The sequence below is a fragment of the Hypanus sabinus genome, chromosome 20, assembly GCF_030144855.1.
Source record: "Hypanus sabinus isolate sHypSab1 chromosome 20, sHypSab1.hap1, whole genome shotgun sequence".
NCBI classification, from domain to species: Eukaryota; Metazoa; Chordata; class Chondrichthyes; order Myliobatiformes; family Dasyatidae; genus Hypanus; species Hypanus sabinus.
In genome coordinates this window covers 4625525-4639005 of record NC_082725.1, presented here as the reverse complement: position 1 = coordinate 4639005, position 13481 = coordinate 4625525, and the positions used below count along the sequence as shown (strand labels likewise).

At 41.3% G+C, this 13481-nt stretch overlaps 1 protein-coding gene across 2 annotated transcripts in view; it reads right to left on the bottom strand.

Moving 5' to 3' along the window:
• The window catches only part of LOC132378238 (ubiquitin-conjugating enzyme E2 E1-like), a 73654-nt gene that overhangs the window by 58597 nt on the left and 1576 nt on the right, over positions 1-13481 (bottom strand). The window lies entirely within an intron of this gene.

Sequence of the window (13481 nt, the reverse complement as noted above, 5' to 3'; positions counted from 1 at the left end):
GTGCATTCATAGAGAGCCTATAAAAATATTCACCCCCACCTTGGAAGTGTTCATCTTTTATTGTTTCACAACATTGAATCGCAGTGGATATAATTTGGCTCTTTTGACACTGATCAACAGAAAAATACTCCTTTGTGTAAAAGTGAAAACATATCTCCACAAAGTGCTCTAAATTAATTACAAATATAAAACTGAAAATAATTGATTGCTTAAGTATTCACCCCCTTCAAGTCAGTATTTAGTAGATGCACCTCAGGCAGCAATTACAACCTTAAGTCTGTGTGGATAGGTCTCAAACAGCTTTGCACATCTGGACACTGCAAATTTTCCCCCATTCTTCTTTACAAACCTGCTTAAGCTCTGTCAGATTGCATGGGGATCACAAGTGAACAGCCCTTTTCAAGTCCAGCCACAAACTCTCAATTGGATTGAGGTCTGAACTCTGACTTGGCCAGTCCAGGACATTAACTTTGTTGATTTTAAGCCATTCCTTTATGATTGGAGTCATTTTCTTGCTGGAAAACAAATCTCTGAAGTCACAGTTCTCTTGGAGACTGCATCAGGTTTTCCTCCATTATTTCCCCGCAAATCTCTGAAGTCACAGTTCTCTTGGAGACTGCATCAGGTTTTCCTCCATTATTTCCCCGCATTTTGCTGCATTCATTTTACCCTTTAACTTGACAAGCCTTCCAGGGCCTGCTGCAGTGAAGCATCCCCAAGCATGATGCAGTCACCACCGTGCTTCACAGTAGGGATGGTATTTTTGATGATGTGAGGTGTTTAGCTTATACCAAACATAGCGTTTGGTTTGATGCCCAAAAAGTTCAGTTTTTGGTTTAATCAGACTATAGAACCTTTTTCCAGCTGACTTCAAAGTCTCCCACATACCTTCTGGCAAACTCTAGCTGAGATTTCATGCAAGTTTTTTTTCAACCATGGCTTTCTCTTTGCCATGCTCCCAGTTGTGACTGGTGAAGCACCTGGGCAACAGTTGTTGTATGCACAGTCTCTCCCATCCCAGCCACTGAAGCTTGTAACTCCTCCAGAGTTGTCATAGTCTCTTGGTGGCCTCCCCTTCTTGCACGTCACTCAGTTTTTGAGAACAGAGTGCTCTGGACAGATTTAAGCTGTGCCATATTCTTTCCATTTCTTGATGATTGACTTAACTGTACTCCAAGGGATATTCAGTGACTTGGAAATTTTCTTGTACCCATCTCCTTACTTGAACTTTTCAATAATCTCTTTATGGAGTTGCTTGGAGTGTTCTTTTGTCTTCATGGTGTAATTTTTGCCAGGATACTGACTGACTAGCAGTTGGACCTTCCAGATACAGGTGTATTTTTACTACAATCAGTTGAAACACCTGTCCAAAAACAGATCTCCATTTAACTAATTACATGAATTCTAAAGCCAATTGGTTGCACCAGTGATGCTTTGGTGCATCACATGAAAGGGGGGTGAATACTTGCGCAATTAATTACTTTGTTTTATTTTTGTAATTAATTTAGATCACTTTGTAAGAGATCCGTTTTCACTTTGACACAAAAAAGTCTCTTTCTGTTGATCAATGATCAGTGAAAGCCAAATTAAATCCATTGTGATTCAATGTTGTAAAACAATAAAACATGAAGACACCCAAAGGAGAGGGGGCAAATACTTTTTATGGGCACTGTACATAAATACCAGCATTTACAACGTAAACGGCATTATAAAAAGTGCTTTATTGTGTTTACAGTACAGGAATGGGGCTAATTAATAGACGGGGTGGGGAGGCTAACTAGAACGGTTGATCCTGGGGGAAGAAAATTTTAGGAAGGCGCTAAGTTTTTCATCCATTCTGTGGATGGGGCTGCACCCGACTGCTGCCTCTTGCAGGACTCTGCACTGCAACTGGCCCCACCTGTTTATGTTGGGACAAGATTCCAACAAACTCTCTTTAATAAAGCTGCCAAAAGGACAGGTGAGTGTGTATGCACTCAATGCAGGTGGTAGGCTGCTCTTGAAGCCAATGTACCAGCAGGAATAGCAGCACTGGACCCTTGAGAAAGATTGTGCTGACGTTAGAAAGGAGATTCATGAGAATTACCCCAGGAATGAAAGGGTTAATGTACACAGAGCATTTGATGGTTCTGGGTCTGTATTCACTGGAGTTGTGAAAAATGAAGGTGGGGGTGGGGGAGAACCTCATTGAAATCTATTAAATATTATGGATATGGAGAGGATGTTTCTGATAGTGGGCAAGTCTAGTACCAGGGGGTACAGCCTCCAGATGGAAAGACATCCCTTTTAGAAGAGAGATGTCCTTTAGCCAGGGGCTGGTGAATTTGTGAAACTTATTGCCACAGATGGCTGTGAAGGTCGAGGCCAAGGCACAGAGCATACTTAAAGTGGAGCTTGATAGGTTCGTGATCAGGAAGGGTGTGAAAAGTTACGGGGAGAAGGCCGAAGAATGGGGTCGAGGGAAAATAAATCAGCCATGATGGAATAGCAAAGTAGACTCAAGGGGCCGAACGGCCTAATTTGCCCTCAGGTTTTATGTTCTTATGGTCTTAATACGTTTTATTTTATTTCCAAAACACAAGCCCTTCCAGTCCAATGAGCCATACCACCCAGCAACCCACCATTTAACCCTAGCCTAATCACAGGACAATTGACAATGACCAGTTAACCTACTAACCAGTATATCTTTGGAATGTGGAGGAAACTACAGCACCTGGAAGAAACCCATGCGTTCACGGGCAGAACATACAAACTCCAAGTTGTAACAGTGTCGCTCTAAATGCTACGATATGGTGGTGTGAAATTTTATTTCTAATAAACTGAAGACCCCCATTGTTCAAGTTTTGCACTATTTATTTTTTTAACTTGAATTGTCATGTCTTGTCTTGCATTCTACTTCTGCCACAAAACAAAATATTTCACGTCATACAAGTCAGTGACAAAAAGCCAGATTCTGTTTTTGATCCTCAGTTCATATTTGACATTGTTAAGTCTTAAAGAACTGTTGTTGACAGCCGTCAGCCCATTCCAACACACAGGCCAGAATAAATGCTAGACAAGTGTCCTGGCAATAATCAAGCACATGCTTTCTGGCACAGATGATGTTCAAAATGAAGAGAAAAGATATCAAATTACTGCTTCTTAACTATAGAACACAGACCAGTAGAAAAAGTACAGGCCCTTCAGCCCATAATGTTGTGCCCACCTTTTAACCTAACCCCTCCCTCCTACACAGCCCTCCAATTTTCTGTCATCCACATGCTTAAGAGTTTCTCAAATGTCCCTAATGTATAGGTCTCTACCACCACCCATGTACCCACCAATATCTGTATAAAAGTTCACCTTTGACATTCTTCCTCAATTTTGTTCAATTGCCTTAAAATTATAAGCAACAGACTCTACACACAAAATGCTGGAGGAACTCAGCAGGCTTTAAAATTACTCCTTTTAGAATTAGCCATAAAATAATAAAATAGAGTCAGCATATTATAAATCATACAGCATTAGATACAGAGTTCACCTAATATTACAAGAACATATATTTTCATATCAAACTACAAGATAATTCCAATGTCCAAATCAGACACCTCCAACTGTACCCAGTTTCCACTAATAAAGACTTCAAGATACATGAACCTTATTTGTCACATGTACATTGAGACATACAGTGAAATGTGTCATTTGCACTAATGTCCAACACAGTACGAGGATTGTGCTGAGGGAAACCCACAAGTGTCATCAACCTTCCGGCGCCAACGTAGCATGCCCACAACTCACTAACCCTAACCCACATGCCCTTGGAACATGGGAGGAAACTGGAGCGCTTAGGGAAACCCACGCGGTCATAGGGAGAGCTCTTTACAGACAGCATTGGGAATTGAACCCCAATCTTACAGCTGGTGCCATAAAACATTATGCTAACCACTACGCTCTTGTGCTGCCCAAACTATACGTACCCAGGAAAGCTGGACAATAATGGGATTTTCAGGCAATACATCTCTTCTTTCAAAAAGAATGAAATTACACATCTGGGAGTAATTTCACAAGTCTGCAATCTATAAGGAGTACAGATCACATACAGAAGAATTACACTTAAATTGTTTGAACTTTGTCATTCAATTTTATGCATAAATACAGAGACATGCTTGTGATACCCTAGATTCCCAGATTTTCTCTCTTGCACACGAGTTTACCCAAGCGGGGGCACAACTCCCAAGGGGAGAGGCTAGTGTAATGCTAACACAACTCTAGTGACCAGGTTTCAATTTGTACATTCTCCTCGTGAACAGGTGGGTCACCTCTGGGTGCTCCAGTTTCCACCCACATTCTAAAGACAAGAGGATTCAGGTTTATAAATTGTGGGCACACTACGCCACACTAGAGGGCTACCCTGGCACATCCTTGGCCTGGCGCAAGCAATACATTTCACTATTTGTCTTGATGGTGCAATATACACTCAGTGGCCACTTATTAGGTACATGTGCTTGTTAATGCAAATATCTAATCTGCCAATCAAGTGGCAGCAACTCAATACGTAAAAGCATGCAGTCATGGTCAAGAGGTTCAGTTGTCATTCAGACCAAACATCAGAACGAGGAAGAAATGTGATCTGAGTGACTTGCCCATGGTGCGATGGTGCCAGACAGGGTGGTTTGAGTATCTCAGAAACTGAGGATCTCCTTGGATTTTCAAGCACAACATTGTCTGGAGTTTACAGAGAATGGTGCGAGGAACAAAAAACCTCCCGTGAGAGGCAGTTCTGCGTCTTGTAAATGAGAGGTCAGCTGACAGCAACTCAGGACAACCACGCATCACAACGATGACATGCAGAAGAGCGTCTCTGAATGCACAACACGACAAACCTTGAAGTGGATGGGCTACAGCAGCAGAAGGTTATGAAGAGATGTATTCATACCCACAACAACCAGTAAAGAGACAAAAAAAACAAGTGTTGTCCAGCCTACGTCAATAATTCACTACTCTCCGAACTGAGATGTAATTTATCCAAGTTAGGAACTGTTTCTGACACGTAGTACCTCCAAACCATACCAATTAGCACAATCGCTTTACAGCACCAGTGAAGACCAATTGGAGTTCAATTCCCACGGCTGTCTGTAAGGAGTTTATATGGGCGCCCCATGATGTGGTATTTTCTCCAGGTGCTCTGGTTTCCTCCCACATTCCAAACACAAGACATAGGTACCAAATTAGGTTATTCAGCCCATTGAGTTTGCTCCAGCATTTCAATTTATTACCCCTCTCACCCCAATCTCCTGCCTGCTCCCAGTTACATTTAACACCCTGTCTAATCAAGAATCTATCAACCTCCATTTTAATTATACTTAATCACTTGGCTTCTGCGATAATGAATTTCAGACTCACCACACTCTGCGTAAAGGAATTCCTCCTCATCACGGACATTTAGATTTAGAATTAATGGGCATACTGTGTTGGTGACAGCAGTGCAGTTACACCTGCAGGCTGCCCCCAGTATAAGCCAAGGATGGTCTCCGTAGGTCGCTCACACAAAACAAAGCATTTCACCATGTTTCGATATACATTGGACAAATAATGCTGATATTTCAAAGTTCAAAGTAAATTTATTATCAAAAAACATGTAAGTCACCATCAGATTCATTTTCAAGCATACATTTAGTGAATATATCTATAAAGTCAATTGATAGAAGCAACATGAAGGGTTTCAATGTGCTTTGGGGGGGGGGGGGGAAGAAACAGAGGTTAAAACAGGCATCTCATCCTGGGGAAGCTGCCGATGTGTTCTCTGAGATTTATTAATGAGCCACAGCTGCAGACTAAGTTCTCCACTCCCTCCTCCCCCCCGCCGTCACCCCTTTCCTCTATCTCATGTTTCTGATTCCCATAATTAGTCGACTTCTCCTTATTTCTACAAACAAGAGTCTCAGCTGCCAACTGACGGACATTCATTCTCAACAATCGATGTCCTGGATGTTTATAGCTTATTTATTACTGTATTTTCTTTGCATTTGCGCAGTCTGTTGTCTTTTGTACAGTTGTCTATCTTTGTCATATCTCTTCATTGATTCTGCTGCATTTCCTTGCTCTACTTTGAATGCCCGCAAGAAAGCAAATTTCAGGGTAGTGCCTGGTGACGTACATGTACTTTGATAATAAATTTACTTTCAACTTGGATTAGGTTACCAACCAGTTGATACATCCAAACACTGACACAACCCAAATGACAATATACAAAATTTAAATTAATTTAAAATTAAGAAGTAAACTGCTTGTTTCATTGAAAATGCCAGGGTTCTGCAACTTGAGGGCCTGAGTTATAGAGAAAGGATGAATGGGTTAATACTTTGCAAGCAGGCTTTTATCCACTGGGGTTGATAAAGACTAGAACCAGAGGCCGCAGGTTAAGGACAAAAGGTGCAATATTTAAGTGGAACACGAGGAGGACAGAGGGTGGCGTGAGTGTGGAATGAGCTGCCGGCACAAGTGGTGGACGTAGGTCTGATTTCAGCATTAAAGCGAAGTTTGGACAAGTACATGGACGGGAGAGTATGGTGGGCTACGATCTGGGTGCAGGTCAATGAGACAAGATGGAAGAAGTTTGGGCAGATCTGAAGGACAAGTGCTCTATGACTCGAATGCACACTACACTACCAAGAGATTTCTATAAAAAAAAACTCAGCTGCCTGAAGACAGAAAACATCACATCATATTCAAAGGTAGAAACAGGAGAGGATGGGGAACAAAGATTGAAACGGTCAATGTACATTTAAGGGAAAATGGACAAACATGAAGCAGAAAGGAACAGGGGGCATTCCCTCTTCCCACTGTTGCCATCAGGAAGGAGGTACAGGAGCCAAAGGGGAAAATTTCACTCAGCTTCACGCCCCCTATCACTGAACTGTTTTAAGAACCAAAGGACTCACTTCCAAAGATTTTTTCATCTCATGTTCTCAATTTTTTTTTGCACTTTGGTTGTTTGTCCATCTTTGTTGTGTGTGGTTCTTAATTGATTCCATTGTATTTCTTTGTATTTACTGTGAATGCCTGCAAGAAAATGAATGTCAGGGTTGGATATGGTGACCCATATGTACTTTGATAATGAATTTACTTTGAACTCATGAAAAATTTTATTCGCTTGAATCATCTCGAAAGAGCAAATCCACAGAGTTCTTTCACAAAAGGCACACACGTCCCCACCATCAGTAGCATCCACACGAGGTGCAGCCTCAAGAAAAGCAATATCTGTGCGATATCTCCACCATCCAGGCCACGCCATCTTCCTGCAGTTCCCATTGGGATGAGGTACAGAAGCCAGAAGTTCCACACCACGAAGTTCAGGAACAGCTACTTCCCTTCAACCATTCAGTTCCAGAGCTGACTGGCAAACCCTTCATCTCTACAAGTCAGCAAGACTATGACCACTCAGATTACTTTGCACTACAATGGACTTAGGTTCTGTTCTGTTTTACTCTTGTAAAAATTGTGCAACATTAATGTTTATCTTGTAAATACTGCATATCTAATGCTCTGTCCCTGTGATGCTGCTGCCAATAAGTTTTTCATTGCACCTGCACACATTTGGACTTCTGCAGATGACAATAAAGTTGACTTTGACTGTCTTGGTAATGGTTTTACACCTGTGGAGAACATTCTGACTGGTTGCATCACTATTTAGTATGGAGATCTAATGCACGTGATCGGGAAAAACTGCAGAGGTTTCAGACTCAGCCAGCTCCACTGCCGCACAGGTTTCCCCACCATCGAGGACATGGTCAAAAGGTAGCGTGTCAACAAGTTGGCATTCATCATGAAGGATATTGCCCTCTTCTTATTACTACTATCCGGGAGGAAGTATACTGAAGATGCATACTACGGGACCAACTTTATTCGCCATATACAATTACATGTGTTAAGAATTTGCTTAGTGTGACAGGCAACAACAAAAAATTCAATAACTTTACAGATTAAATAATTATAAAAAATAAAATTAGAAGTACAGGTATGGAATAAAATGCACATGAATACACAAATAACAGTATGTATTTACAATGCAAACAGTATTATACAAAGTTTTAGGGAAGTTTCTTTCCCTCAGCCATGAAATTTCTGAACAGTTCATGAACACCAACTTACTATTTTGTTCTCTTTCTGCACTAATTTGTTTACATATTCTTATTGTAACTTACAGTAATTTTTATGTCTTGCAATGTATGGCTGCCAGAAAACAACAATTTTATGACATATGTCAGTGATAAACCCAATTCTGAATCTGACAGTTCAAATGGTCTGATGTCAATATCAGTTTGAATTTAACTACTCTGAACTGATTTAGTAAACCCAATGACATACTTCATCACTGAATCACCACTGGAGCCACAAAGAATAATACCAAGTTTTCAGCATCCCACACTCTGAATGAATTGGTTATATCCACACTTGTGCACAATGTGGCCAGTGTAATGCACAAAGAATATTTACCATCCCGGCAGTTACCGGCATCCTGCTGCGGAGGGTTGTTGTTTGTGAACTGTCATACTTGGTTTTGTGGAAAATAGACTAAATCTGAGGAGAAGAGATGGCAATTCAGCACCCAAACTCATTCACAGAAGCAGAATTTGGCCATTTTGCTCATCAAGTCTGTTCTGCGATTTCACTGAGTGATTTATGATCACTCTCAACCCCATCCTCCTGCCTTCCCTCTGTGACTTTTGACACCCTGACTAAACAAGAACCCATCATCTCCGCTTTAAGTATACCCAATGACTTGGCTTTTACATTCAATCATATCAGATCTGTTTGTGTCCATGTGTCCGTGTGACCACATGGGTTTCCTTTGAGTGCTCTGGTTTCCTCCCACAATCCAAGGATGTACTGGTCAGGGACAGTGAGCTGTAGTCAGGGTTAAGTTAGTGCTGGAAATGTGGCTGCACTTGCGGGCTGCCCTTAGCATGATCCTCGTTGATTTGATTTGATGAAAACTATGCATATTAATCTACATTTTGATGTACAGGCAACAAATAAAACTAATCTTTATGAAAAAAATAAACACATCACAAAAATATCATTTCCGAATAACCCAGGTCTGACTAGAAGGCTATGTCCCCACCCCCCATTTTCACAAGAACCTGGACTCCACCACAGGACATACTAAACCCTTTAATCACCGTAGAAGGCTCAAGCTCTCGTATGAGTCAGAATGCTGGTGCGTGACAGGGCATTTCCTTGCCAAAATGTCATCATTCCATACTACGAGCCTCTGGAAAATCCTCCGTATCTTCTGGACAAGAAAGATCTCCAACCACGCTCTACTCCTTCAGTGTCACCAAGAGGTCATGGCCACAATCGTCATGAGGAAACATTGAAGATGGACTGGCCATGTAATGAGAAGAGAAGCCAGCTCCAACATCACTGGACCCCTGAAGGGCAGAGGAAACATAGGAAACCAAAGGTAACTTGGCGCTATTCCACAGAGGCAGAAATGAGGACCCTGAACCACAGCTGGGCACAATAGAGAAGATGGCCAAGGACAGACAGCACTATCTAAGACATACCCTCCTTTCATTACTACAGTCGGGGTGGAGGCACAGGAGCCTGAAGATATGTACTCAATAATGAAGAGCAGCTTCTTCCCTTCTACCATCAGATTGCTAAATACGACCTCACTCTTACGCTATTTGCATTTATTATTTTTATATAACTTCTTGTTGTAATTTAGAACAACTTGTGTTGCTGTCATAAAACAACACATCTCACCACATATGCTAGACGGAATAAACTTGATTCAGATTCAGAAGGGTGCTTGTCAAAAATTGGCTATAAAAATCTAGACACTTTCTACCCTAACTTCAAATTGTACGATGGCAATACTGTAACAACACAGATTTTAACCCTTCTGATTAAAGAATATAGGACTAACAATAACATTTTTTAAATTGAAATACAGATCCCCAAGACAGGAAAGGTGAATATAATGAAGTAATGCATATATTGTTTGTGTATTCCTCAGACATTTTCAAATCAAATAAACCACATAACCAAATTTTAAATCTTCCTTCGTGTCCTCTTACGAAATTGCCCATGAAGATCAAATATCAAAAGCAGTAGGCAAACAAAGCATCCCGTTCAGTATGTACTGCACTCTGTATTAATACCCAGAAATTTGTGCATGATAGGCCCCTATAAATCCTACATCACACTTGCTAAGTTTCACTTCAACACTAGTACTGAAACAGTTCCTTTCAAGAGACCACAGCCTTGCTGTTATACTCGATATGTTGAACAAAATTCAAGAATACAAGGGTTTCAGTAGTTGATGTGCTATGCTCTCTTAAGGACCTCTGCTGAACTAAAGCCATTCAGATGAGACCATAAGACACAGGAGTAGAATTGGGCCATTCAGCCCATTGAGTCTGCTCCACTATTCCATCATGGCTGATTTATTATCCCTCTCCAACCCCTCTCTCCTGCTTTCTCACTGTAACCTTTGAAGCTCTGATTGATCAAAAACCTTTCAACCTCTGCTTCAAATATACCCGATGACTTGGGCCTGCACAGTTTCACTACCCTCTGGCTAAAGAAATTCCTCATCTCTGTTCGAAATTGATGTCCCTCTATTCTGAGACTGTGCCCTCTGGTCCTAGACTCCCCCACTATAAGAAACACCCTTTCCACATCTACCCTTTCTAGCTTTATTAATATTTGATAGTTTTCAATGAGATCTTCTAAACTTTAGATTCTTCTAAAGGCTGGCAAGTACAGGCCCAGAGCCATCAAATGCCCGTCATATATTAACGCTTTCATTCCCAGAATCATTCTCATGAACCCCCTCAGAACCCTCTCCAATGCCAGCACATCTTTTCTTAGATGAGAGGTGCAAAACTGTTCTCAATATTCGCAGTGCAGAACGACCAGTGCCTTATAAAGTCTCGGCATTACACCCTTGCTTTAGTCCTCTCGATAGCCTCTACAACCCTGAAGTGGCCTTGTTAAAATGACTTTCTGTTCCATGCCACCTGTTGGCCTGACTAGTTTGTGACATTCAGAAATACAACTGCAGTGTTCACAGTTGTGCCTGAGGAAGATGCATCGAACAAGCCTGTGTGCCTGTATTTAGACTTCCACACTGAGGAAAGTTATCACCACAAGAATGTCAGAAAGCGTGGCGCCACAAGAAAGCAGCATCCATCATCAAGGACTCAGTCCATCGTGGGTAAAGCCCTCCCTCCCACTGAGCAAATCTACACAGAACGCTGTCACAGGAAAGCAATAACATCAAGGACCCCACCATCCAGACCATGCTGCTGCCAACAGGTAGGAAATACAGCAGCCTCAAGTCCCACACCACCAGGTTCAGGAACAGTTATCACCCCTCAACCATCAGGCTCTCGAACCAAAGGGGATAACTTCACTCACCCAATCATTGATGTGCTCCCATAACCTATACCCTCACTTTCAAGGATTCTTCATCTCATGTTCTTGATATTTATTGCTGTTTATTTATTATTATGATGAAACACCAACAGCCTTGAATGGAAAATGCTACAAAAGGTATTGGTTATAGCCTAATTCATCATGGGTAAAGACCTCCCCACCCTACAGCACAATGACATGGAGCACTGCCACAAGAAAGTAGCTCCAGCAAGTTCAGGAACAGTGATTACCCTCCAACCATCAGGCTTCTGAACCACCATGGATAACTTCACTCACCTGAATGCCAAACTGGCTACCGGCTCACTTTTAAGAACTTTACAACTCATGTTATCAGTAAGATAAATAATTGTGTCATATTTTTTGTACTTGAAGTTTGTTTTTCTCCCCTGCACATTGGTTATTTATTAGTATACATCATTTATGCAATTATTTATGAGAAAATGAGATTGATTTTCTTGCAGATATTCACAGTTGAACAGAGAAATACAGTGGAATCAGTGAAAATCTACACAGAGACTGAAAAACAACGAATGTGCTAAAGATTATGATTTCAGTCAAAAACTGCCTGTAAAAAAATTTATGATAGAGCACATTCACTGAGAAACCCAAAAGTCAAGTGGAGTTTATTGTCATCTGCACCTCTCCCTGTGTGCACAGGTGAAATGCAAAACTTCCTTGCAGCAGCATTACGGGCACAGAGCATCAGATAAAGATTTTAAAGATTAGCTTTTATGTCACATGTTCATCAACACATTGAAGCATAGAGTGAAAGGTGTCACTTGCATCAAATCAATGAGGATTGTGTAAGTGTAGCCATGCTTCTGGTGTCAAACGTGGTATGCCCACAACTTACTAACCCTAACCATAGTAACACACAAAATGCCGGAGGAACCCAGCCTCTCTGATATCTTGGGCTGAGACCCTCCATGAGTAGCGATGAAGGGTCTTGGCCTGAGATGTCGACTGTTTTTATAGATGCTATCCAAACTGCTGAGTTCCTCCAGCATTCTGCGCGTTACTCCGGATTGCCTTGACCTGTGTTTAACTAAACATTTCTGGAACGTGGGAGGAAAGTGGGGGCAGACAGGAGAATCTCACATGGTCACAGAGAGAAGGCACATTCTCCTGACAGACAGCTGCAGGAATTGGACTCTGGTTGGTGTCCACTGGCTCTGTAAAGTGACATGCTAGCCGGTACACTACCGGCAAGTCCACAATATAAGCAGCATTCACAGGAAAAAATGCAAAACAGTTTTTTTTACAAGAAAAAAAACAATAGGACAAGAAGAAGTGTGATTTAGTGCAGTGTGATCATAGTCTCAAGAGATTCTGCAGATGCTGGAGAAGCTCATCAGGGCAGGTAGCATTTATGGAAAGAGTCAATGTTTTGGGCTGAAACCATTCAGCAGGACTGTTTATAAAGTGGCCATAGTCTTGCTGCACTGAGTAGTCAGTGTAATATTTATCATTTCAAGTATATTATGCAAATTACACTAAACATTTGTTTCAGCGAACCTGCAATTCAATTTCAAGAAGCCACTGCCAGCCATTTATTCTCAGTTTATGGTTTCAGTGTAAATTAACAGTCTGAACTCACTGACATTCCGTTATTGTACCATAACTCAAACAAGGAAACATATCCAGGTTACTAAAGAATTTCCAAGACCGGGTGCATGAGGTGCGCCACACGCCAGATTTTCTGAAATTTGATCAGATCTAAAACTAAAAAGAAAACGAATCTTCAACCCAAAAGGGAGTCCCTTTATAGGATTTAATATGATTCCAGTGGCCAAAGTAGATAGAAATTGAAAAGAATCTAAGACCCGTTTCTGAACAGAACTGATAAGTGACTAGAACTCAAAATCATGAAAGAATTTCACAGATGGCAAATGACCAAGTCAAAACTGGACCTTTAAATATATTTCTTCACAGTGATGCGATTCCCCCCCACAGTAAAAAGATAGCAAGGAACCACACGGATTATGAATCAGCAATCTGACAACATCCCAGCTACATATGGTCAAATAGTCACACATAATTATTAACAAACTGTG